General features: G+C 49.0%; 1 protein-coding gene across 1 annotated transcript in view; it reads right to left on the reverse strand.

Annotated features, from left to right (window-relative positions):
- DLGAP2 (DLG associated protein 2) overlaps positions 1–21715 on the reverse strand; it is a 275245-nt gene extending 253530 nt beyond the window's left edge. The window contains exon 1 of the mRNA XM_018042138.1: positions 21686–21715. The gene's annotated coding sequence lies outside the window, so the exon portion shown is untranslated. The remainder of the gene's footprint in view (positions 1–21685) is intronic.

A 24581-nucleotide genomic window follows, 5' to 3' on the forward strand; every position in this document is an offset into this window, starting at 1 on the left:
GGATCATTTTATCAGGTCTCTTTGAAGCAATTTAGAAAACCTCTACTGAAAACACAAGCCTCCGGGGGCTGCTTAAGTGCCCATTAGCATTTGTTATAGAAATTGGGACACTCAGCTACTTGATGAAAAGGTCCTGGAGTTCAGTGCGCATAGTCTGACTTCGCTGCTGGCCCAGCAACTGGGCTATACAGAGTGAAGTAAGCCAGAAAGAAAAACACCAATACAGTATACTAACACATATATATGGAATTTAGAAAGATGGTAATGATAACCCTGTATGCGAGACAGCAAAAGAGACACATGTATAGAACGGACTTTTAGACTCTGTGAGAGAGGGAGAGGGTGGGATGATTTGGGAGAATGGCACTGAAACATGTATACTATCAGGTAAGAAACGAATCGCCAGTCTATGTTCAATACAGGATACAGGATGCTTGGGGCTGGTGCACGGGGTGACCCAGAGAGATGGATGATATGGGGTGGAAGGTGGGAGGGGGGTTCAGAATTGGGAACTCATGTACACCCGTGGCGGATTCATGTCAATGTATGGCAAAACCAATGCAGTATTGTAAAGCAAAATAAAGTAAAAAGAAAAACAAAAAAACAAAAACAACAAGTTTTCCCATTAATAAGCCACAATCTTATTATAGAAAATTAGTGTTAGATGGCACAGTGTCTCAGTTTAGGAAGGTGAAATTCTGGAGATGGATGGATGGTGAGAGTTGTACACCAATGTGAATGCATTTAGTGCTACCGAGCTGTTTTATATTGTGCGACTTTTACCACAACAGAAAAACATAAAGAAGAAAGGAGCCAACGCGAGAAGCTGAAGTTCCACACTGAGGGGCAATCACTTTCTACTCATGACACAGCATCCATGGATTATCTAGCGATGCTGCTGAAAACAGATGTCCAGCACACAGCGCCCCACGTGCCCACGAATGCTCTCAGCACCGCCTTGGAAGGACACGCATGACATAAGGAGGCTGCGTGGTTAACAGCACCCCCTTACATCAGATCTCAGGGGCTGGCAATCGTTTACATTTTCTTTTACTTATTTCCATAGATAAGAGTCCTGGAATGAGAATTCTAAGTCCACACTGTAGGATCATTTTCAAGATGCCTGTTAGGTGGCAAACAGAATTCTTATTAAAAGAGAACTGAATATTCAGTAAAAGTCTTCCCAGTATCACCTTTATTTTGGAGAGTTAAAAAAAAAGTGCCAAACAGCAAATTAGAAATATAACAAAGTAAAACCAGGCATCAGGGCTGAAACAAACTGCTTTTGGCAGCCACTGAAATAATTCATCTTTTCAGAGGAGCAAAGGGAGATATATGTTATTTTAAAATAACTTGCATTTGATAAATTAAAACACATGTTATCCCCACAGGACCGTGCTTCTCCTTGGTCAAAGGGAAGGGGCTGGGCAAACGCGGCGACAAGCGCGGAAGCAGGCAGGCCCTGAGCATGGACGTGCAGTCTCTCTCCATGCCCCGCGCCCACTAATGACAGGGACGGCACCTCCACAGCTCCTCCCAGAGCGGATCAAAGACAAGGAGACGGGCCCCGAGTGTCCCCTATGTCTGCGCTCCCTGCTCCCTCGGCCAGACCCCTGGGGAAGCAGCCGTGGGAGCGGCTCCTCAGCCGGCCAGCTCCGCTCAGACGACGGGACCGACGCGTGGCGCCGTGCTCTGTGCACTGCTGATCCAAAGCTCCCGTGAAGCCACGCTGGGCCCGGCGCCAGGCAGCCCTGGAGTGTGCTTCCGCATTTGTTCGAGCGTAGTCACTTTGCAAAGTTGTTAGTTTCTGCTGCACAACAGAGTGATTCAATCATATCCACACATTCCTGCTTCTGCTCTTGGCATCAGCCCTGCAGTGACCTTAAGCCTGCTGTGACCTTCAACCCTGCTATGATCTTGGCCCCACAGGCTGCCTGGGGCGGGGGAGGGAGATGAATGACAGCCTCCACCCTGGGTGGCGGACGGGGAGGCCCATGAAGTGGGAGCAGGTACATAACTCAGAGATCAAACAACAGCTGGACCCTGAGCCCCTAAGCTGCTTAGGGCGGCAAAAGGGCAGGGAACCATCAAAGTCACGATGACAGGAAAAGTTAGGCTGCAAGCCGCCTCAACCTAAACCCGGCACAGAGGCCTCAGCAGGACACACCTGCACAAGCGTGATGCTCCGCAGGCACACACCTTCCGAGGCTGTGAGGTCAGCGCTGCTTCGCCGTGTCCAGGACACAGACTGAAAACCCACGGTGCTCATGCAGATGCCTTTCTAATTACTACTCCGTGTCGGGCAGTGTGATAAGAACTCGACACACACAATCTCACTTAAATCCAGCAACACTCTCCGAGCTGGTAACTGTTACGATGCCAACTCTGCAGAGAGCTTGGTAAGGTCATTTCTTGCCCAAGGTTGCAGAGTTGCCTCCGAGATTCCAGTCCAGGTTCCCCTACAGCTTCTGAGAGGAAAGCAGTGAACCTGCCCCCAGAAAAGGGCACACAAACCTCTGAGCGTCATGGGGAGTCAGCTGATGCCCTCGCAGCCCCACTCAGGAGCATCTGCAGGGCGGGGAGCACAGGGTCCACGTGGACCCCCCCGGCTTCACGGCCACCCCCTGCACCCCTCTGTGCAGCCTCTCCCCCACACCCTGCGCACCCATCTCTCCCTGAACTGCCATCTTTGAGCTCAACCCTGCCTCGGTGCCCACCCCACCGTGACCAGTCCTGAATCCCTCCCAGTACATCCCTTTCTAACGCTGGCAGAGGGGTCTGCTTCTCTGACACAAGGAAAACCAGTGCCTGTCTGTCAACTGAAAGGACACAAATGAATCCACACTGATTTAGGGGGACCTTCTGACTTCCCTCAGTGAAATATTCCTGGGTCACCCATTCTCAAGGCAGGAGACTGACGGGGTAGAGACCTGGCTCCAGCGGAGGAAGCCTGGGGACACCTAAACCAGCAGCGAGTGAGCGCTGAGTGAGAGACGGTCTCTGAGGCCAAGTAGCCCAGGAACCTCAGAGGAGACTCAGGCCACGGAGAGGACGCGGGGGTCACCAGGCCCTGAGTGAGCGCATGCAGAGACGCGCATTCTGGGCTCTCAGTGGGCGCTCTGCTCACCCTGCTCCTCACCCAGCGTGGAGGTGGTGCCAGGTGCCAGGGACCCTTGCCACCCGCAGGCCCCACGCCTGGGACTCCTCAGCACAGGACGCAAGCCCAGGGCTGTGAGCAGGGGGTGGGGGCTCAGAGCCGAAGACTGCGTCCAGGGCTCCGTGGGGCTCTGAGGAAGGAGGCTGCATGCACCCCATGTCCTCAGCGATGAACTGACCCAGGGGCTCGGTGAACCCGGGAGCGTGCCCTGCAGGGACCACCCACCCCGGACAGGTGAGAGGGCAGCTGAGACTACACCGTGACTGCAGTCTCACCTGAGACCCAGCTGAGCCCAGACCCCAGACCCACAGAAACTGTGACATGATAAACATGTATTGTTCTCAGCCACCAAGCCCATGCTCAACAGTTATGTAGTTATGCAGCAGTAATACCTAATACAGTATCCAAAATGCCTCGATCGTCCATCTCCCTCCAAGGTGCGTTCTCTGTACTTTGATTAGGACCCTTCCATCTTGAGTCACAAGCTAAACACAGTTCACTCTCCTACTTGCTATATTCAGTTAGGACACCATCACGTGTACCCATCTACCTGTTCACAGGGACCAAGGCTCAAATCAGGCCTGTCTGCACCAGCTTTGTACAATTCTGTTGAACTGGAATTGAGACGGAGAATATTCTGCAGAGTAAAGTCAATGAATGAGAGACTCCGATATCAAAAGAATCAGACTTTACAGTTGTTTTTCAAAGGACTTTTAAAATCACGAAATTCTAGTGTAAAATTGCTACAGTCTGACTATCAAGCCACAGGACTTATACCTCTCACCAGTAATTGCATATAACCACCAGTTAGAAAAAATATGGCTTTGTTCTATGTTTCAGCTTTAGGGAGATATAACTGTGCAAGTTTAAGATGCAAAACAGGACGGTCTGATACGCACAGACTGTGAAATGACTGCTGCGGTAAGGTTAGTTAACACCACCATCCGCTCACGCGATCACGCTGCTCGGTGTGTGCACTGCATCTTCATTCATTTATCCTCGGATGGACAGGGAGGTCGCTTCCACGTCCTAGCTGTTGTGAACAGTGCTGCAGTGAACACGGGGACACGGCTATCTCTTTGAGACAGTGATTTAATTTTCTTTGGATAAATACACAGGAGTGGAATTTCTGGATAATATGGCAGTTTTAATTTTTCTGAGGAACCTCCAAGCAATTTTCCGTAACGGCTACATCAATTTACATTCCCACAGACAGCGAACAAGGATTCCCTTTTTCCCATGCTCACCAATATTTGTGATTTGTGTTCTTTTGGATGATGGCCATCTGACAGGCGTGGTTTTGACTTTCATTTCCCTGATGATTAGTGACGCTGAGCATCTTTTCACGTACCCACTGGCTATCTTAATATAGTCTTTGAAACAAAAAATGTCTATTCAGATTCTCTGCCTATTTTTATTCAAATTTTTTTCTACTGAGTTTATGAGTTTCTCATATATTTAGATAGTAACCCCTTCTCAAATATAAGGCTTGCAAGTCTTTCTTCTCACTCACCAGGCTGTCTTTTCATTTTGTTCAGCTTCATCTGCTGCACAGAAGCTTCTTAGTTTGATGTCGTCCCATGTGTCTATTTTTGTTTTTGTTGCTCGTTTTGTTCTTGTTTTGCAAATTTATGCAGTTAAACTCTCTTCCCTGGGGTGAATAAAGTTCATTTCCTCCCAGTTATTTTTAATTTTCTATATATTCCTTCTCCCAGTCTGAACTGGATGAAATCACTTCTGTTAACAGTCATGGGTTTATCAACATGAAGAACACTTTTGCATCAATGTCTTCATCTCTGAGAGACCGAGCAAGGCTCATAGTTTAATCAAAGGAACAGTGAAGCACTTGCACGACTTAAAGCCTCTCACTGCCAAAGGGATCTTCACCACACAGTTCATTCACTAAACATTACCGAACATCCATACAATATAAAGACAGGACAGTGTCACCCCCAAAGTGGGGCTAATTTTTTAAGCTGGCGTAAGGATATCATTGTACTGAAAGTCATCTACTCTTCCTGACATTTATTCCTGCAGCTAACAGTGAGAAAAGAAATCAAGTGCTGACCATGCTCACGATGAAGCGAGCGACGCGGAGGGTGGAGCCTCGGCGCTCAGCTCCCCAGAGCCCAGGGTTGCCGCTCACCACCATCGATGTTAGAACTGGAGGGATCTTACAAGGTGTATGGATTTCCTTTTCACTGTTGCACGTGAACAACCTGGGGACTCGTGGCTTGTCCGGGGTAAGCCGGGTCTTTGGAGCAGAGACAGAGCCAGGCAGCCCTTCTCCAGGTGAGTAGCCCCCGAGCAGATCCCCTGTTAGCTGAGCTAGCATGGTATCTATTGGAATAAATGGAAAAGAGAACAACAATGTCTCCTGAAAGCTGGAATGGGAAGAGACCACAAACCAGGCTGACTAAGCCCAGTCATAGGTTTGTCCAGAATGCAGCTTGACGACTCCTACCCCTACAACCTCCCCACCCCAACACCTGGTCCAGAACTGCATTAAATTAACTGAGATTCAGGAAACGTTTTCCTTCTTAAGTGTTCCTACCCACGGACGTGACTATTTAACTTTCCTAGTACAGTATTTGCTCCAGCAGCCTGAGGCGGCAGAGGACACCATGCGTGAGCTCGAGGAGAGCCAAGGCAGGAGCAGACAGACCGCCGCCACGGCTGTGATGCGAGCTGGTGATTGAGTCCAGCGTGCTCCGCCTCAGGCTCAGCCAGGGCTGTGCCCACCTTGAGGGCCGCACGCAGCAAGCAAAGCAGTCGAACGCTGACCATGTGCAAGACGAAGCGAGCGACGCGGAGGGTGGCGCCTCGGAGCTCAGCTCCCCAGAGCCCAGGGCTGCCCTGGTCACCATCGGGTGTGACGGTGTGATGGTGTGCATCACGTGTGCACCAGCCCGGTGCACACCCAGACACCCTTCACCGCCAAGTCACGACTCGCCTCCTCACGATCCTCTTCTATAGTCCACCTGCCGCCATCTCCCCAGTATATACTTACTTACTAAGACGCACCTCTTGATACACGTGCGTCTCCCTGCGCCTCTCTACTCTCTTCCTTCCTACATCCTGAGCAGCTCATAAAAGGAGGATGCCTAGGTGTCGTGAATGAAGAATAATAAATGTCAGAGCTTCCATACTCACACGGCTCTGCCCTCCCCTTTGGGGTGGGAAAGAAGCCTGTGTTACAAATCATTTCTGTGTCTCAGAATTCATTACGGAGGGAACCACATTTTGAATTAACAATTGTATTTCTAGGATTTCTAGAATTTACCCTTAGGAAACAATCTTGAATGAGCATACAGATAAAGCTATGAATATATTCATGAAGGCATAATTTATTTTAGTACAAAGATTAGAAACAGCTTAAATTTCCAATGAAAGGGGTTTAATCCAATAAATCACAGTGGACCAATACAATGCAATAATATGGAACCACTAAAAATGGTATTTAGAAGCATATTTAATGCTATGGAATAGCATTCACAATTCACAGGCAAGAGAAAAAAACAAATCATGAGGAAGGATGTAATTTGAGTCAATAAACAAATACATCTATTCCACACCTAGGACAGCCTCAAACACTGCTGTGAAGTGAAGAGCCATAAAATGAGCACTTAATTATATTCATTTTAATGAGAGAATTATAACGTCTCCTTTCTCCTTCCAACCCAAGGTACACAAATAACTTTCACTGATAGAAAAATCTATCAGTTAAGCAACGTAATCTAGTTTACGTGTGTCGTCAACAGTACAGGTAAAGTAAACCAGCCAGGCTGGCTTGTTATACTCCAGAGTAGGGGGGTGGGGGGCTCCCTTGGAAGACGATGGAAAGTCAGACACACAACCCAGGGCTCCCACACAGACAAGCACTTACACTCACTGAGCGACAGCAGGGAAGACGTCAGGCCAAAAGGCAGAGTAAGCCGTGCCATTAGCAAGCAGCGCAGCAAGGTGAGGGTCACGGATGGGGGCCTCAGCACCCCTCCTCCAGGGACACCCCCAAAGCCAGTGCGAGGGCTCAGACACGCCTGGGAGGAAGAGCGACCTCTGCCTGCATTGTCCTTGCTTCTGTTTTGTGGTAGTTCTCTTTCCTAATAAGGTCAAAATAAAATGATCATAAAAGTGAAAAAAAAATTTACACATGGAAAACTTGAATTAATAAAGGCTTCAAAAAGAGTAATATTGATTTTTTTAATGAAAAGCATACTTGATTTTAGTTCTAATTGTTTATATGGAATTTCACGTGCTTTTCTTTTTTTGTTTCGAGGGTGAAAAGTTCCAGAGGCCCTGCATGGCTGTTTTCTATTTCAAGCCTGGTAAGAGAAGCTTCTGCATCGGCTTGTGCTGCTGTGTGGACATGCAGGTGTGAGGAGGCAAGGCAACCAGGTCGCAGGACCTGGTGCTCGGAGGAGCTTCGCCCGCAGGCAGACGAAACAGCAGTGACCGGATGAAGCCACCACTGTCCTGCTTCAGCGCGGGGTCCAGGGCGACTCAGGAATGTGATTCACGGAACATTCCTTTGGCGCGCAGGGTACAAATCTATCATCGTGTCTTCCTTCTTTATTCCAAACTCTCTGCCACAAGCTAGATAGCTCAGGAATCTGTGCCGCTGCTCTGCCTACCCAAGATGCATTTACTCAACTGCAGCCCAGGGGCGGAGACCGCATGACCTTCTAAGACTTCTTCCTCATCCTTCATCTTTATCACATTATACACACAAAACAAGAGATGCTCTGTGTCACTGCTCAGGAAGACAGCAGAGCCCGGTGCGGTGTCAGGCGGCTCTGAACCCAGTCCGAGGCTCTCAGGGCTCATGTGTGCCTGGGCTGGCAACTTCGCTGCTGCACTTCTGGTGGCCAGCAAGGAATAATCAGAGAAGGAAAGTGGAGAGCTGTGAAATGCTGAGCCCGACGCAGAGAGCAGCAAGCGCGCAGCCGTGCCTGCTACAGGTAGCCCTGCTGTTTCAGGAAGGATCATGAAGGGTATTTAATAAAAGCTCCCCAGTGAAGAAATTAGAGAAGTATGAAGCATAGTTAAGTCAGTAAATTAAGAGCAAGCGGATTTCTTCTCTCCTCTTACTAGTATGGATGTTAGGCATGTAATTCTTAGGTTTAATTGAGCTGGACCACCATTAAAACAAAAAATAGGATAAATTTTAAAAATTACCTCAGAAAGTGAATCCAAAGTCACTCATCTTATGTTTCTATGCCAGTGACCTGTGGTTATATTTACGTGTGTGTGTGTGTGTTCATTCCAGCACACTGACATTTGGGGAGAGAAGCACTACTATTTTAAATAATCTTATCTCTCATGTACATTACAGTGTAATTTTAAAATGCATTTTCCATGTAAGGAAAATCTGACAAATGCAAATTAAGAAGTGATAAACAGACAATGATGTTAGGCTGAGACATAGCATTCTAAATGATTTTTATCATAAAGCTGTTATTTAGATTGACAAGACTTTCAATGAAAGATGGTTATAGAATGACTCAGGTTTCAAACTGATTTCAAAATCAGGAGGAATATTACAGTTGCCCAGAGTCAACCAGTTCTCTGTAGGCACTAAACTGCATAAAATTTATTTAAAGTTTCCCATTTGGAATTATACGTCAATGCCATTCTTGCAGCACTCTTTGAACAGAATCCCATTTTCCTCGCTGGGAATCCTACAAGTTATCTTAATTTCACATGCAGTATATATTCCAGTTCGTTAAAAACAGCTTCTGAGTTGAGGAATTCATATTGGCTAGAGAATTTGGATTAAATTCAAATTCAAACTGATGTTTTCATGCAGTAAACTGCCCGGGCTGCCGGGAGCCAGGTGGCCTTCTGGGAAAGATGGGCAGTCTGTGCCCATCAGCAGGCTGCAAGCCTGACCCCTGGCCAGGCCTCCACCCCGCCCAGGCTGGCCCCCCCCTCTCCCGCCCACCCACCCCTAGCCCTGAGCTCCCAGGCACGCCGCACCAGGAGCGGAGGGCCAGTGGAGCGCAGACTCCCTCAGTGTCGCAATGGGGGCTGCGAGCCCAACGGGCAACCTCCTGGATCCCGGTCTTCCGGAGATGCTGGGGTGGGGGGGCACCTATGTCCTCAAGCCCGTACGTGGCAGGTGGGTGTTTCCTGCCTGGCCAGCGATGCGGCTCCAGGGGTCAGGGTGAGTATTCATGGTCCAGGTGAAGGCCTGTCTACAAACTGACAACCACATCCAGACAAACAAAACTCGCTCAGCAGCCATCTGGCAGTGCAGTTTCTCCATCTTACTGCAGACGTAGGCCCTGAGTAGGGGTTCAGGAGCGGGCAGGACCAAGGTTAGTTCCCAGGGGTCAAGTGGATTTTGTCAGAGATCTGAGGTGGAGATGGGAGCACAAAGTGTTGATATGTTAACAGACTGAGGGTCTTCCTTCCAGGCTCCCAAGCCCATGGCTCTTTTCACCGTTTTGTGGTCATAAATCTCTAGGAGAAATTGATGAAGACTATGTCCTTCTGCCCCGAAGCAGACACAGATGCTCAAAGTTCTGCACATGGCTGCAGAACCTCTGTGCACCTTTGGCTCACGGGCCCCCTGAAGAGCTGTATGAAAAGCCTGGAGCTTGATATGGAAAGCTGTTCATGCTTTCTGCCTTATGGAGCCTTCAAACCCGAACACCATGGTCTCCAGGCCTTTGTCCCCTTTCAGGGTCCAGCTCACTACTGGTCTCAGATGCTGTCCCCACGTCCATTACTGGGCATCTGAATATTCCTTCCACAGCTGAAACTGTTTGCTGCTTCTCTGGCACCATCGTAATGGAGAGTTACAAATGTTACGGCATTTACATGAGTGCGTGCCTTTCTTTCCGACAGATGTCATTTGTCCCCTAGCTGATGTCCTCCTACTTCACAGACCCTCTAACGGCACCAATTCACAGGCGTGGCCTGGACCCCAGACCTGAAACAAGTGCTGATTGTAGAGACAGTCGTTCAAATTCAATTATCTCACGTTTTACCTAAAATGATGTTATTCTAATTACTTCTTAAATCTGATTACATAACTTTCTTGTTTTTGCTTCACAATACCTAAGTAACTGTTTTAGGATTTGAGAAAAAGGAGCATACTGAAATCACTCTAATGATATTGTTCAAAACCAATAGGACGTGGGCCTATTAAAGGACTGATACCAGGTCAACGTCCTACATTTAAGCCAATCAGCCTGCTCAGTCGTCATGTGGCATCTGCGTCAGAGCTGAGCCCCACCTCAGTGTGGTGCCTCTGTGCAGAGCCCACTTGGGATGTACTGGAAAGACACCCCCCAGCTAATCACTCCTAGGAAGACCTGAGTGGAAATTTGTTTTACTCAAGGTCACTGAGCATTTTTCAGAAGCAGCCACCACAGCCTACACCTCTCCCAGCCTGGGCCCCTCCCGGACCAAAAGCCAAGGATGGTGAGGTCTGGAGGACTGAGGGAAGAGCCATTTGGGTGCTTATTCTTCCCTGCTTTCCTCTTGAGCCTTTGAGAGTGTCAGGACAGAGGTTGGGAACCCCTCTGGTGCAGGCCCCGAGGAATCTGCTGGTGATGTGACAGCGAGGGACCCTGCCTGAGCCCACAGGCGTCTGCCGACCTGCACAGGGCACTGACTCAGGTGCTGACCAGGCATCACGGGGCGGGACGGTCCCTCTGACCGGCTCTCTCTTCTGTCAAGGAAGAGAAACTGTTCTGGCGGACAGAGGTGGAAGGTTTCTATAGCTACCTTTTACAGGAGTCCCAAGATGTAAAAAAATTAAATAGAAAGATTCTCTCCCTCATCCTCTATTCTCTCCTTACCCTGAGCAGCCTCTCTACCTTAAGGGCCAAATTTTACCTGATGCGAAGAGCTGACTCATTGGAAAAGACCCTGATGCTGAGAAAGATTGAGGGCAGGAGAAGGGGACGACAGAGGATGAGATGGTTGGATAGCATCATCAACTCGATGGACATGGGTTTGGGTGGACTCTGGGAGTTGGTGATGGACAGGGAGGCCTGGCATGCCTTATGGGGTTGCAAAGAGTCGGATACGACTGAGAGACTGAACTGAACTGGGAGTAGTAAAATTGTTTACTACAATTGTAGTAAAATTATTTCACTATGCCTGTTTCATCATCATCATTGTTACAGCCATTGGTTTATTTATAACTACTTATTACAACTGCCATTTTGTCAGTGTTTCTTTAGATGTGCAGCTATCTCCCCATTCTGTATTGCCCCAATACCTAGAATGATACCTGACAACTAGACACAGAATAAATATGCAGAAATGGAATAATCAACAACTGAATAAAAAAGTAAATAAAACAGATACACACGTCACTGAGTCCCTACACATGCAGGCACTATGCTAGCCACTACAATCTTAAAATTGCCTTCAAATGTAGATACTGTTCTACCCATGTTGCAGATGAAGGTTTTTGCCTCAGTGAAGTTACAAAATTTGGTAAGGTCTACAGGTTCTAAGGGGAGAAAGCTGGATTTGTTTCAAAATCAGTTTAGTTCTAATCTTGTATTCCCAATTTATACTCTTTCCCCTCTTTTCACTTATTTTTATTTGTACATTTATCATTAGTTTAATTTATTAATTAGCCTGGCAATAGTTAGTCTGCCTACACTGCCATCGGTTTCATAAAGAGGTAGAGGATTTATAAACTTGAACAACAGGAAGTGGGGCAGCCCTAGTCACAATTCTGAACAATTTGTTTCCATCTGCCTTTGTCGCCACTCATCTCACAGTAAGACACTGGGTTTCACTAAACTGAAGGTCAGTGATGTGTAACATCATGAAAACCTATCTGATGTCCATGCAGAGTATCTAGAAAATAGAACGAGACATTAGACGCTAACAGCTCTCTCTGCAGACATGTGTGTGTGTGTGTGCGTATGTGTGTGTGTGTAGACACAAAACTGGGAAATGCTTCGGCTGTGAACAGCAGGTCCACAGGGTCAGCTTCTCATGAAAGTTCACACTTCCATCAACAGGAAGAAGCTGGACCACCAGCCCCTGATTCCTGGCCCCACTCTCCTGTCCCTGGAGGCACACACTGTGTTTCTCTCCAGGAAAGTGAGTAACTTTGGATATAAGGCAAGAGCCAAAAAAGGCATGTATTTCAACACCCATTTTTAAGGGCAGAGCCAACAATTTTGTATCCTATTAGTTAATGAAGTTCAGATGATCAGTAGTCACATCCATCAAAGGCTCTCCCTCGCCCACCGCGTATTCTACGGTGGAAGAACTTCCATTTCTCGTCTCAGAGAAACACGTTCCAGCACGCCGAACGCTCCTGACTATCCTCTCATTACACGTGGCTGAGCATCTCTGACACTCCTGATCCTGCTCAGGCTACACAGCCCCTACCTGCACGTCATTTCCCATGTTGGTGAGACGAGGCCACTCAACGTTTAGGAAACAAAACCACCCATGGTCCACAGGTGGGGCGGGGGGTGGGGAGCGTTCATGGTCAACAGAGAGCAGAGCTGAAGGGAAGACAGTGTGTCTACAGTGGGAAGGGAGGGGCCTTTTCAAGAGGGAAACATGGGAAAGAGAAGGGGAAGAAATCTACCACCTGGAGCGTACCCGAGGGCCAGGCCTTTCCTGAGAACGCTCGCCAGCCAGGAAAGCAGTCACCTCCACGCACGTTCTCTCACAGGACCCCTCAGGGATCCCATGAAGGGAGAACCGCTGTTAGTTCAACATTTTTAGGGTAATGAGTCAGACATCTAGTTTGCTTTCTTGGTTCCAAGACCACTGGTCTGTCTGTGACACCACAGCAACTGTTCTCTTTTTAAAAGCACTTGCAAGCATTTTGCTAACTTGTAAGTCCACAGCCTGAGTTCTGGGTCATTTGATCACAAGATTGGCTGGGGAAGAACACAGAAATTCTACGTTAGAAAGTTTACCTCCAAGGTCATTCTACACTGATAGATACTGGGAAGACTCAATAACTTGTTATTCATAACATTGGTAGTGAGATGTAACAATCAGAGAGAAAAGCAAAATTATGAATATATATTATTAATAAAAAACAAGGGATTCAGTGAGAAGGGTTTCTCATCTCTGTCAGTCACTTAAAAACAAGTAACTCCTAAAACCCAGCCAAACTGTAAACACAAACTTGGACAAGTATTGGAGAAAGGTCAACTGTTCGACCTTGACTTCAAATCATATCTTCTGTGAATCACTTATGACAGACACTGCAGACCATGATGGATAGTCTTTGCAGCACATTCTCAGAGCTCGTATAGCTTGCAATGCCTTCCAGCTTTCCTTCCTGGCACCCAGTGTGGAGTCCTGGGACTCAGTCAGTGCTTGTGAAATGCAGGCAGGAAAAAGAAGAAAATCCAAGAGGAAGGCAAGGATGAAGGCACAGCACAGTCACCAGAGGAGGGCAGACGGCGCGCGAGAGTGCAGGTTGCTGTCCTGGAGCCCCAGAGGCCGAGCCATGACTCTGACGCTCCGCCAGGCCTCCTCCTCACCTCCGTCCATCTGAGATGTGTCTCGTGGCTGGCAGGGCCTTGCTGCTGCTCTGGGGACCCACTGGAGGAGGCAGATTCCAAGGCTGGCGGCACCAGGACGGTCACTAAGCCCCGAGCCTGCTCCGCCTGAAGGTCCAAGGCACAGAGACGCTTCCTTATCTTTGAAAACATCTCAGCACTCGGCACCTGGCACCTCAGAATGAGATTCCCAAAGGGCTCTCACAATGTTTGCCGATGTACAGTTCAAAACTCAGGCTCAGAAAATCACAGGAAAAGAGGTGAAGGGTGGAGATTATGCACCCTCTGCATGGACTCATTCTCAGGGAACACAAACATTCACTTCTCTCTTCTCTAGAGCTTGAGAAGATGGAAAGAATTTTCTTGACGACACTGAAATCTCATCAGATCAACCAAAAGGCAACCTAAATGGGGGTTATTTTATCCACGGGTCCTGAGACGATATGAATAAGATTCAAATTTTAAAACAAAGTTCGTGCATTCCCGATGGCAACATTCTAACAGGGAAGACGAATGTCAGAGCCTGCCCTCATGTTAAATTTCTCCTTATCCATCCTTCCCAGTATTGCAGGGTGGTTTATGAATTACTAGGAATACCTCTGATTTGACCCTTCTCAGCATTCAAGTCAGAGAAGGCAATGGCACCCCACTCCAGTACTCTTGCCTGGAAAATCCCATAGATGGAGGAGCCTGGCAGGCTGCAGTCCATGGGGTCGCTAAGAGTCACACATGACTGAGCGACTTCACTTTCACTTTTCACTCTCATGCGTTGGAGAAGGAAATGGCACCCCACGCCAGTGCTCTTGCCTGGAGACTCCCAGGGACGGGGGAGCCTGGTGGGCTGCCGTCCATGGGGTCGCACAGGGTCGGACACGACTGGCGTGACTGAGCAGCAGCAGCAGCCAAGCACATACACTGCACGTGCGCCTTCACCTCTCGTTCGTGCTTCAACAGACATGAAGCATGGCAACAGACAGGCATGAGTTGACTGGCAAGAAAACAGACAGCACTTTCTCTACACACAGAGAACCTGAAATCTGATATCTAAATTGTCCAGTGGCCAGAAACACAGAATATGTATTTATTCTTTGAGCAAAGTAATGAGGTAAAATTGTTTCAGTGCCAGCTGAATGCCTAAAACTCAGATATTGCATAATCTAAAAAAAAAAAAGAAATTTGCAAATTAGGGTTCATTTGTGCATTTTACATCATTCTGCATAAATGCATAATTGTGACAGTCTCAGACACCAGATGGTATGTGCAATTCATATCCATTTTCACTCTGTTCTATTACACATAATGGCTGTGGCTTCACCTCTGAGTCGAAGCACAGCTTATACAACTACTTGAGTCGACAATAAGACCAGATACCCTAACAGTCAGGAACATGGGCTTGTCGGGGGCAGAGATGAAGCAACAGGGCTCCTGTGCTCAAAGTGCCGACAGACCAGCGCTCAGCTCCGAGTCTGACACGCACTGAGCTGCAGCAGGAACCCCGAGAGGAAGAAGGAGGCAAGGAAGGCTGAGAGGAAGCACAACAGGGCACAGAGGCGTCCAGAGGGTGAGTGTCTGCAGGTGATGGAGAGCACCCAGAGCACCAGCAGGGAGACGGAGTGCCAGCTAGTCCCTGAAGGCTTTTCTGGACTTTTCTACATTTAATACAAATATATTGCAAGTCTCATTTCTCTGTACACAGGAAACTAAGCTCTGCTGAGATATCAAATGCCAACCAGTCCTGTGTGTCCCATGATCTCCCTTCCTCCTCATCTCAGACACACACACAGAGTCCCCACCAGCCCTTCTGCAGCCTGTCTGTGCACTCCTGCAGTTCTGTGTTAGGATGTAGGACCAGAATCCAGAGGGTCCATGTGTTAACTCATGGCCCCAGGGAGGGCACGCAGAGATGCTCTGCTGAGAGAGTGTGGTCCAAGGAATGTCTGCTCCTCTGGAGCCAAGAGGGTCCTGGACTCCTGCAAACATTTCCAACAAAAGCTCAGACCGTTTGGGCAAGCATGTGCAGTGGCCCCAGAGCCACAGCACAGAAGAACTGAGGTCAAGCAGAAGACTAAACCTTGACCTCGGCCAGAAATATCTCCCTTCAGCAAACAACAGACAGGGCTCCCAGCAGGGATGCTGGGTGCCTGGGAAATGCCCTGGATCCTCTGCTCTCCCTGGGGACCAGCTCCCTCCTGCAAGATTCTGCTCAAAAATTGAGGCGAGGGTTTCCCATCGGATTCTGGATCTGTCAGTTTCTCGTTGTAATCCTCTTTTTCTTCTTGCTTCTTTTTTGCATATTGAGTCAATTCTACTGTTTTAGCTTCTAAGAACTGTAACTTTTTATCGTTAAATACTTTTATTGATGTGTAAAAACACCTGAGTCTCTTTTCTCATGTATTCTGCGTTATCTGAGCCCTTTAGTCTCTCCTCTCCACCCTCTTGTCTCATGTTTTCTGTTATCTGGGCCTCCCCTCTCCCCTCCACCCTCTCTTTTCATGGATTCTGTTATCTGCGCCTCCCCTCTCCCCTCTCCCCTCCCTTTTCATGGATTCTGCTATCCGGGCCTCCCCTCTCCCCTCCACCCTCCCTTTTCATGGATTCTGTTATCTGGGCCTCCCCTCTCCCCTCCACCCTTTCTTTTCATGGATTCTGTTATCTGCGCCTCCCCACCTCTCCACCTTCTCTCGCCCCTTCTGGTGAGATTTCTGTTGCATGTGAGGCATCTTCCCCACTCCCTCTATTTTCTCAGAAATGGTCGGTTACAGTCCATTTAGCGTCAGTCTTTACGACGGGAAGCCTCCTCTTCATCGTCGTCTCTGGCTATACTTAAGATCACTAGTTCAGCTCGCATATTCTGTAGCTTCCCTTTATAAGATGTGGGCATCCTTATTTATTGTCTTCAACACTGGGAGTCTGTGGATCAAGAGGCGAGACCTGCTGCTTCAGTTCCGGGAAAACCTCAGCCTTCCCTTCATGAGCAAAGCCTCATCTCCGCCTTCTCCCTAACCTCTCACCTAACTCCCGGCGCGTGCTTGTGCTTCCCGCAGGCCTCCCCTGCACCTGCATTCTTGCTTCATGTCTCCTTCCCGAGTCTGTGTGGAGCTCTAGTTGGTGGCCTCGTATCACTTTCCTAGTCAGCTCTTCCCTTTTCAGCTCTGTCAAATCCACTTACAACATATGGACACGGCAGCGAATTTCAATGACATTTCTTGTTTCCAGACACACTGTTTTTATAATCTGTCCTTGTTTTCATACCAGATACTTCCTTAACTCTGGCCTCTTTTCCTTTTGAGAATCTATTTACTAACTTTAAACCTACCTAGCACCTCTGCAGGTCTGGTGATTCTCATCCTTCTACCAGGTTTCCTCACCCTGAAGTTTCTTTATACGACATGTAATATTTCACTGTATGTTTATCTAAAATGAGGCTTATTTTTAAGTGGAGAAGGAGTTCCTGGAGCCCCATTTTGTCAAAGATCCTGCAGATAATTTGTGATTGGAATCGGCCACAGCAGTCAGACTTGGACAGAATCCTAAACGCTTCTGCTTCTAGAACAATGTCCACATTAATTTCACCACGTGGACCTCTGACTCAGCTCCTGGGAATTCAGGTCTCACATCCGTGCCTGGAGTGTGCGTACCATTGGTGGCCATGTTCTACCCATGGCCGTGGAGATGTGATAAGCTTCCTTCAGCGCTTTCTCGGGCAGATGATCTCTAGGCCTTCTCTCACAAACGGGGAAGCTCACTGAGCTTCTGGGTTTCATTCCCAGGGCTCAGCCCCAGCACCCCTTGGCATCGCCCCTACCCTCTGCGCCTCCAGGCTGCACGTGCAACACGCCTCTTCTCTGACTGCCTCCCATCCTTTCGGGGTTTACTGCCCAGGGGCCACTGCCTCGGGACTCACGCCCACCCTCAGATTTACAATCCCCCCCTAATTCTTGGGACCTAAGTGATTCCCTTGCTTTCTTTCATTCTATCCAGTTCAACTATGTGCTGAAAGCAAATGCTGATAAAATCATACAGCGACTTTATGTCTGTAGCGGGGATGGGATGTCATCCATGCTTCTATGCCCCCATCATAAACTTTTATGAGGAACAGTATTCTCTGTCTTCCCCTAGGCAGTGTTTTCTGATTTCCACTATAACACAAGCCATTTTAAGGTCCTGGAAGACAGATTGGTTGGAGCAGGGTTCTGTTTTCTCTCACAAATTAGGTGAATTCTTCAGTTCCTAAGCAACACTAATTTTTTCTAGAGTGCCTGGCGCATGTGGAGAACTTAATAAATGGTGGTTATCTGCCACTAACCATCCAAGAAGAACAATCAGAAGAAAATAATTTTTATCTGAAGCATACAATTAAAAAGCTATGATCTCAGAACCAGAGGGGCACTGGTTGTTGCTATTTGAGAACCGACACCCCCATTTCTGCAGACGGGGGTGGGGGCTGGGAGGGGGCGGAGAATGCTTTTCTCTGAACCCTCTGATGCCCAGTTATCTAAAAGCAACCTTATTATTTTCCCTAATTGTTGAGAGGCCTTAAAATCTCAGGATGACACACTCTCAATTAAGGTATAAAAATAGTGTGGAAATTTCCATCGTTTATAGTCACTAGTAGGGAAAATCTTGAATATTTGCACTTAAAAAAAATCAAGAACATAATAATACAAATACAGGGAAAATTCTTTTTTGTTTGTTTGTTTTTACTCAGGGGTTATGAAGGGAGAAGAGGTATTTTGGACTCATTCTATTTATATTAAAACATTGGAGTGTATATGTTTGTCCCAAATTCCAGTAGCAGTATGCAATTTCTGTTTTTAAATGATCAAAGTGAAAAAATATTCAGATTTAGAAAGAAAATCTCTCACTTCAAACTTTTTGAGATTTGGTTAAAATTTCCATTTTTTAACCTTAATCTTGTTTCTGGATTGGCATTTCTACAAACATTTTCCCAGTGATCCAATGTATATGCCACCACAAATGGTCCACTGCTTTGAAGTGATCATATTAAGGCCTCTATCACTGAAAAATCTTTGTTTCTAAAATCCATCATAACATTTTTGTAGCACATTCCTGCATGCCAGATTTGTATCATAAGAGCCTATTTCATTCCTTAGTTTTAATTGGGTTAAATGACATAAATGTAAGACACTGTCATTACATTAGAGCGGATTTCAAATAAGTTCTCCTTGACCCTACCAGGCATCAGGATCTGTCTTCCCACCTCAGAAAATTTCTTAGGAAGGAGACCAGGTTGAACCACAGAGTGTAAACAGACAAGTCCATGATTAGATGGCTATGGTCCCACCACGGCCCACAATTTTCTTGGTGGTCTTGCTAATAAGCAAGCGGTAACATGCATCTGTCAATGATATTTGAAAACCACCATATACCCTAAATCATCTCCCTGTATTACAGTGATGGATTATATCATACAAAACCTTCAGAGAGTCTTTCAGTGTCAAGGAAACCTTAGACGGTGACCTTGCTATATGACATCCAGTTATTTCCAAGGTCTAAATGACAACAGGAACCACTAGGAAAATGATACAAGTTGAGATGGTCTAATTTATCAAATTAAATTAGTATAGAAAATTACGTCAACAAATAAGATTGCTCTTAGTAAATCTTAAACTTTTTCTCCTTATGGAATGGGTCCCCATTCTGGGTAGAAAGAAGATTTCAATAAATCACGATTAATTCCGTTGAACAACCTCATCTCAGAAAAACATAGTCATCCAAATTTCAGAAGCCTTGCGATGTAGAGAGTGCAAGCAACTGGTATGTTCAAACTGTGATCTGCATTTTAAACACAATTAAACTGTCATGGTCTCTGGAAAGCAGGCCTCCGCAGTGCAGGAGCCCACAACCTCAGAGTCCTGAGGTCCGCAGCCTCCCTCAGCTTGGTTCCCAGTCTCACTGGCGTGACAGATACTATCATCTGAGGCAACGCTAACTATTCAATCTGGATCCAGGAACTGCTCTCTCCCAGAGAACTCATCATTAGAATGCAAATAGGTGTTTCCCACTTGACTGGTTTAGTGGTGAAACACTGTTCACAGCCCTGACAAGAAAGGGAGCTCCATCAATTGATGCCTTAACCTTCCGGGTGTGATGAGTGCATGGGCCCAGATCTGAGCCCGACATCCTGCCGCCAGCCACTGGCTCTGATCCTCGCTCTGCAGCAGGCTTACGAGTTAACTGATAGAAGCTGCTGAAGAAATTATGAACAAAAAAGCTGATTTCAGATTCTGCTCACTGCACCCAGCCAGCCCTCACTCAGACTAATTACTTAAATGATTTTAAAATGTATGAATATTCATATGATCGGGCTTTTCAAAAATAAAGCACAGCTGAGGCCTTGCCATCCAATCTTTCCTGGTCTCTGGTGTGGAGCAACCCCACTTGCATGGCTGAAACCCTGAAATGACTGTGAGAGGGGAGGAGTCCTGCGAGGGGTCAGCCCTGGTCCCATGGCCACCTGGCTGCAGCCTGAGACCACCCTGACCCTCAGGGCTCCTCCAGCTGGATGACTGGGGTCACTCTCACACCAACTACTCTGATTAAACATCCACAAGCCCATCTGCCCCAGAACAAGGACAGATGCATCTCCCCTCCCCCAACAGGTCTTCCTGCCGGGCTGACAGCGCTCCTGACCTGGACCTTGGGCAGGTGGACGCAGCCACAAGCTTATCCTGGTCGGGCAGGCCCGGGTCTGAGTGTAGGGCTGGGCCTCTGCCTGGACCTGGTCCTGGCTCCACCGTGCTCTGCTGCTGGCCAGCCAGGGCTCATCTACTCCATCCTGCCCCCCAGGCATCCATGGAAACACTGACACCCCTCGACCCAGCCTGGAATCCAGACGACACGTGTGCTTGAATCAGTGCTTCAGCCCTCCCTGCGCACCAGGCTCTGCTGACTCCACTCACCGGCGACAACCCCACGCACACACCGTCAGCCCACGGAACACAGACGGCGGCTCACGGCAACATGGAGAGTGAAACTCGGCATGGGTTTGCAGACACCACCATGTACAACAGCTTCATGCTTCAAGACTCCTGCAGTGTGTGTGGCACACACTTCCACAAAAACCGGGGGCGCAGAGGACAAGGGGATTAGATGGGAGGCCCAGGCATGGGCTCGGCCCATGTGGGGAAGACAGGAAGAAGCTGAGACAACAGGAAAAGACACAGGACACATTGGAGAACTCCATCTGTCACCCCCAGACACCTCAGGACACCCACAACCCACAGGACCCCTGACCCCCCATGACCCCTGGCATCTCCGAGGTTCCCACATCACACAGATGAAACCCGCTCCCAACCGTCATCCGGGAGCAGCTGCCCCAGGACCTTAAACGTTGTTTGACCCTGGAAACACCAGGCCCCAGATGTCATGTTTCCATAACAGTGAAGCTTAAGACATCAGCATCTGAGCTACCCGCAGCTCACCACATGACCCTCAAACAGCACAGGAGCAGTTCCAAACAGTCCACAGAACCCAGGCAGTGCAGTGCTTGACAGAATTTTCAAGTTAACCCCTTGCTCACTCTTTTTTCAACTTGTGGGCAGACACCTCCTTGGTGGTGTGATCCCATGCGTGGACGGAAGCCCCGTTGTGGGTGGGGGGGAACACGCCACACACTGCTGGGGTGCTGCTGCTCGGACCCCACCCTCTCAGCTTCTGACCGTGACAGCTAAGAAGGAAGGGCTCCCAGAGGCCTCCTTTCATGTGAGGCCTGTTGCACAACAGCTAATTTATCTAAAGCCCATAAAAACACGTCTCAAACATTTCTGAATCCACATCCGAGTGCTGTGGTCTGGGAGCAATGCCAATTCTCCTCTGGAGACAAGCATCTCCTGCCCAGTGCCTGTCCCATGCTCGGTTCTGATTCTTCTCCTCACTTTTTCATCAAACACTGCAAAGACCAGGCTATGGACCTGTAACCTGCCTCCGACGGGCTCCACAGTGTCCATCACAGGACACGGTGTGCCCACCTGAGGCTCACGGGACAAGGGGCACTCACCTTCCGGCTCTCCGCAGAGGGTGCACTGTGACTCTGCAAACAGAACAGACAGAGACGTTGGTCAGTCCCGGCTCAGCCACAGACTCAGACTCAGCGGCAGCCTGACAGGCAGGCTTGCAACTCGGCTGCCCCAGCAGGACAGCCAGCTCTAACCTTGCATCTCAGCAGATTTCATTGTAAAGAAACCACTGTTGCAGGTGTTTTACATGATGCAGTTTTTAAATGAAAGCAACTGTGTCATATGCGTCTGTACACACTATACACACGTTCACAGCTGTACGTGACTCATGTTACTCAGCTGAGATGACAGCAATATATTTATCACTTAATTTTAATATTGAAAACTTTATTTTGATTACAACTCTGTTAGATCTCTCAAGCACAAATAATTATGAGCAAACGTATAAGGCTGTGTTTCAGTAAAAACATTCAAATGGACAAGCACCGAGTGCTCACAAAGCAGGCCCATGACTGTGCACCAGGCTCTGCAGGAGGTCCCAAGATTCGCGGGGACACCGCCGCAGGTTGCACCTTAGCAGAGGCCAGGCACTTGTGGGCACAGTGGAGGCGGGGCTGCGGGGCCATCCCCTGAGACCCCGCACAAAGGGCCTCCTTTTCCAGAAGAGCTGCAGCCTGGACAGCAGAGCCGGCTGCACACAGGACTCTCAGCCCTGGGGTCTCTCCCCCTCCTCTTCCCTCCAAATCCAGGCCCAAGGGAAAGCCCCACAGGGCAGATATAACACCCCCTCCCCAAACAGAGGCCAAGGACCCACTGTGAAGGAGCCCACCCTCCCCAGCTCACCAGGAGCTCCTGCAGCCCACCCTCTGCACGCTGTACACACTCAGCTGCTCCGTGTAGGTGGGGCCACCAGCACTGGCTGCATTTAGGGATGTCCCAGGCCCCAGGGGCTCTTGTCACCGTGACAAGGGTCCAGGCGGCCCATCGACAGGGAGGGGAGGTCACCACTGTGAGCTGACAATGGGACGGGGGAGGGGCAGCCACAGGGCAGAGGGCTTCACGCCCAGCCCCACCCTCAACCCTGACCCACTCTGCCCCTGCTGCCCTGGAAGGGACCAACACCAGGTTTTCACTTGGTACAAGAATCATGCAATGATAACTGAATTTGCATCAAAACTGACCCACAAATTCAAGACATTCTCAGTGGACTTCATCTCCATCCAGGTTATTACGTTGTACGTGTTCAACACTATCCCACAAGTTGAAATCACAGTAACAGCACGATGATGATGACGATGGTGGTGGCTCAGTAACTGACACCCTCAGGGAATTCAGATTCTGTGAACCAAGGATCACTCTTTGGTTCAAAGAACAAGTGGGGAGACAGTATTAGTTGAGCCCGTGGCATATTAACTTCTCCAGAACGCAGTCTTAAGCAAATGCCATTTCAAATTCGATTATTAATGCATTTAGGCCTTAGCCTTTAAAGAATCATTTCCAGCAAGATCATACGAATCTGTCATCCGTGTGTCATGCCCAGGACATGCAGTGGCTGGTTTAGCACTGTGTGCACGTCTGACAGGTTCTTCTCCTAAAGGTCCAGCACGGCCTTTTGCCACGAGCCGCAGGCACTGGTAACAGGAGGCAGTGAGGTCCCAGTACGTCCAGCAAATGCCTCCTGGGGCAGCCAGCCTGAGATGGGGTAAACAGCTCCCAGAGTACCTGAACCCCCACAAGCTGGAGGGAACAAGCAGACGCCGGGAGTGCCGAGCCTGTGTGAGTGGGCATGCTGGTCAGGGCTGATCCTCATCACCAGGGTTGTGACCTCCAGATGTTACCACCTCACCATCAGAAACACACGCCAGAATGACAACTGACCCCAGATGGTGACCCACGTGGACGGCGGGCCGTGGACCTCCCTGTGATAACACCTACTCTGAACTGCAACACTTGCTGCCTCTTCGAGCACCTCAGAGCCGTGGCCCCGGGACCCCCCCACCCAGGGATCCCCACCTCGTGTCTGGGTACAAGGGCCCATGGCACAGGGACAAACCCCATCAGTGCTGGGGATTCGCTGGCAGCTGGACACATGGGGTCCAGACACACGGGGATGCGGACACACGGCAGCACAGGCACACGCGTAGAGTCTGTCCTTCCCGGGGGTCCTGCCCGAGCTCGCAGAGAAGTAGCTAATGCAACACGTCTCCCGAGCAGCAGCGGGGAGGCTCTGGAGTGGGAGGTCCACACATGAGGTGTCTCCCTTCCCAAGGATGCGGGTCCATGGACTTGACAGGATCCTGGACACCGTCAGCTCACAGGACGCCCATGTGAGAACACTGACACTCCCAGAAACAGATGAAGACCACCGAGTCCACACCTCCTGTAAATTCCCTGTCACCTGACAGGAATATCAGCCCCCCAATTACACCCCATCCTGTCCTGCGCCCTGTGTACAGACAGGAGGAAGACGGCCTTAGAGAGGCCGATGTGGTTAATGTCACAGAGGCTGGACAATGTGCGGTGAACAGCAGCAGCTCAGAGGAGCAGAAACCACGGCTAGGCTGTGGGAAACTCCCTAGGAACTTACTTAGGCAGTGAATGGTAGCACTGGGGCTTCCCTGGCCAGGGGCAGGGAGGGACAGAGGCACCAGGCCCAGGCCCTGAGGCCCCCGTTTGGGAAGCCATAGGAGAGGCCGCAGCTCTGGAGGGAGCGGGATGCTCAGGGCTCATGTCGCGGCCATGAGTGGACTTGGGGTCAGCAGGTGCAGCTCAAGGGAGCTTTTGGGGGTCGTTTCTCCCAAATAAGAGGGGCTGTCAGTGTCTGCGACCTGGGACCCTCCTCTCCTCCCCAGGACTCAAGTCGGCAGCGGGAGGAGCCATGGCAGAGAGAGAAACTGGGCTCACTGGTCTAAACCATGAAGCGTCTTAACCGAGGCA

Source organism: Capra hircus, chromosome 27 (genome assembly GCF_001704415.2).
Source record: "Capra hircus breed San Clemente chromosome 27, ASM170441v1, whole genome shotgun sequence".
Lineage (NCBI taxonomy): Eukaryota > Metazoa > Chordata > Mammalia > Artiodactyla > Bovidae > Capra > Capra hircus.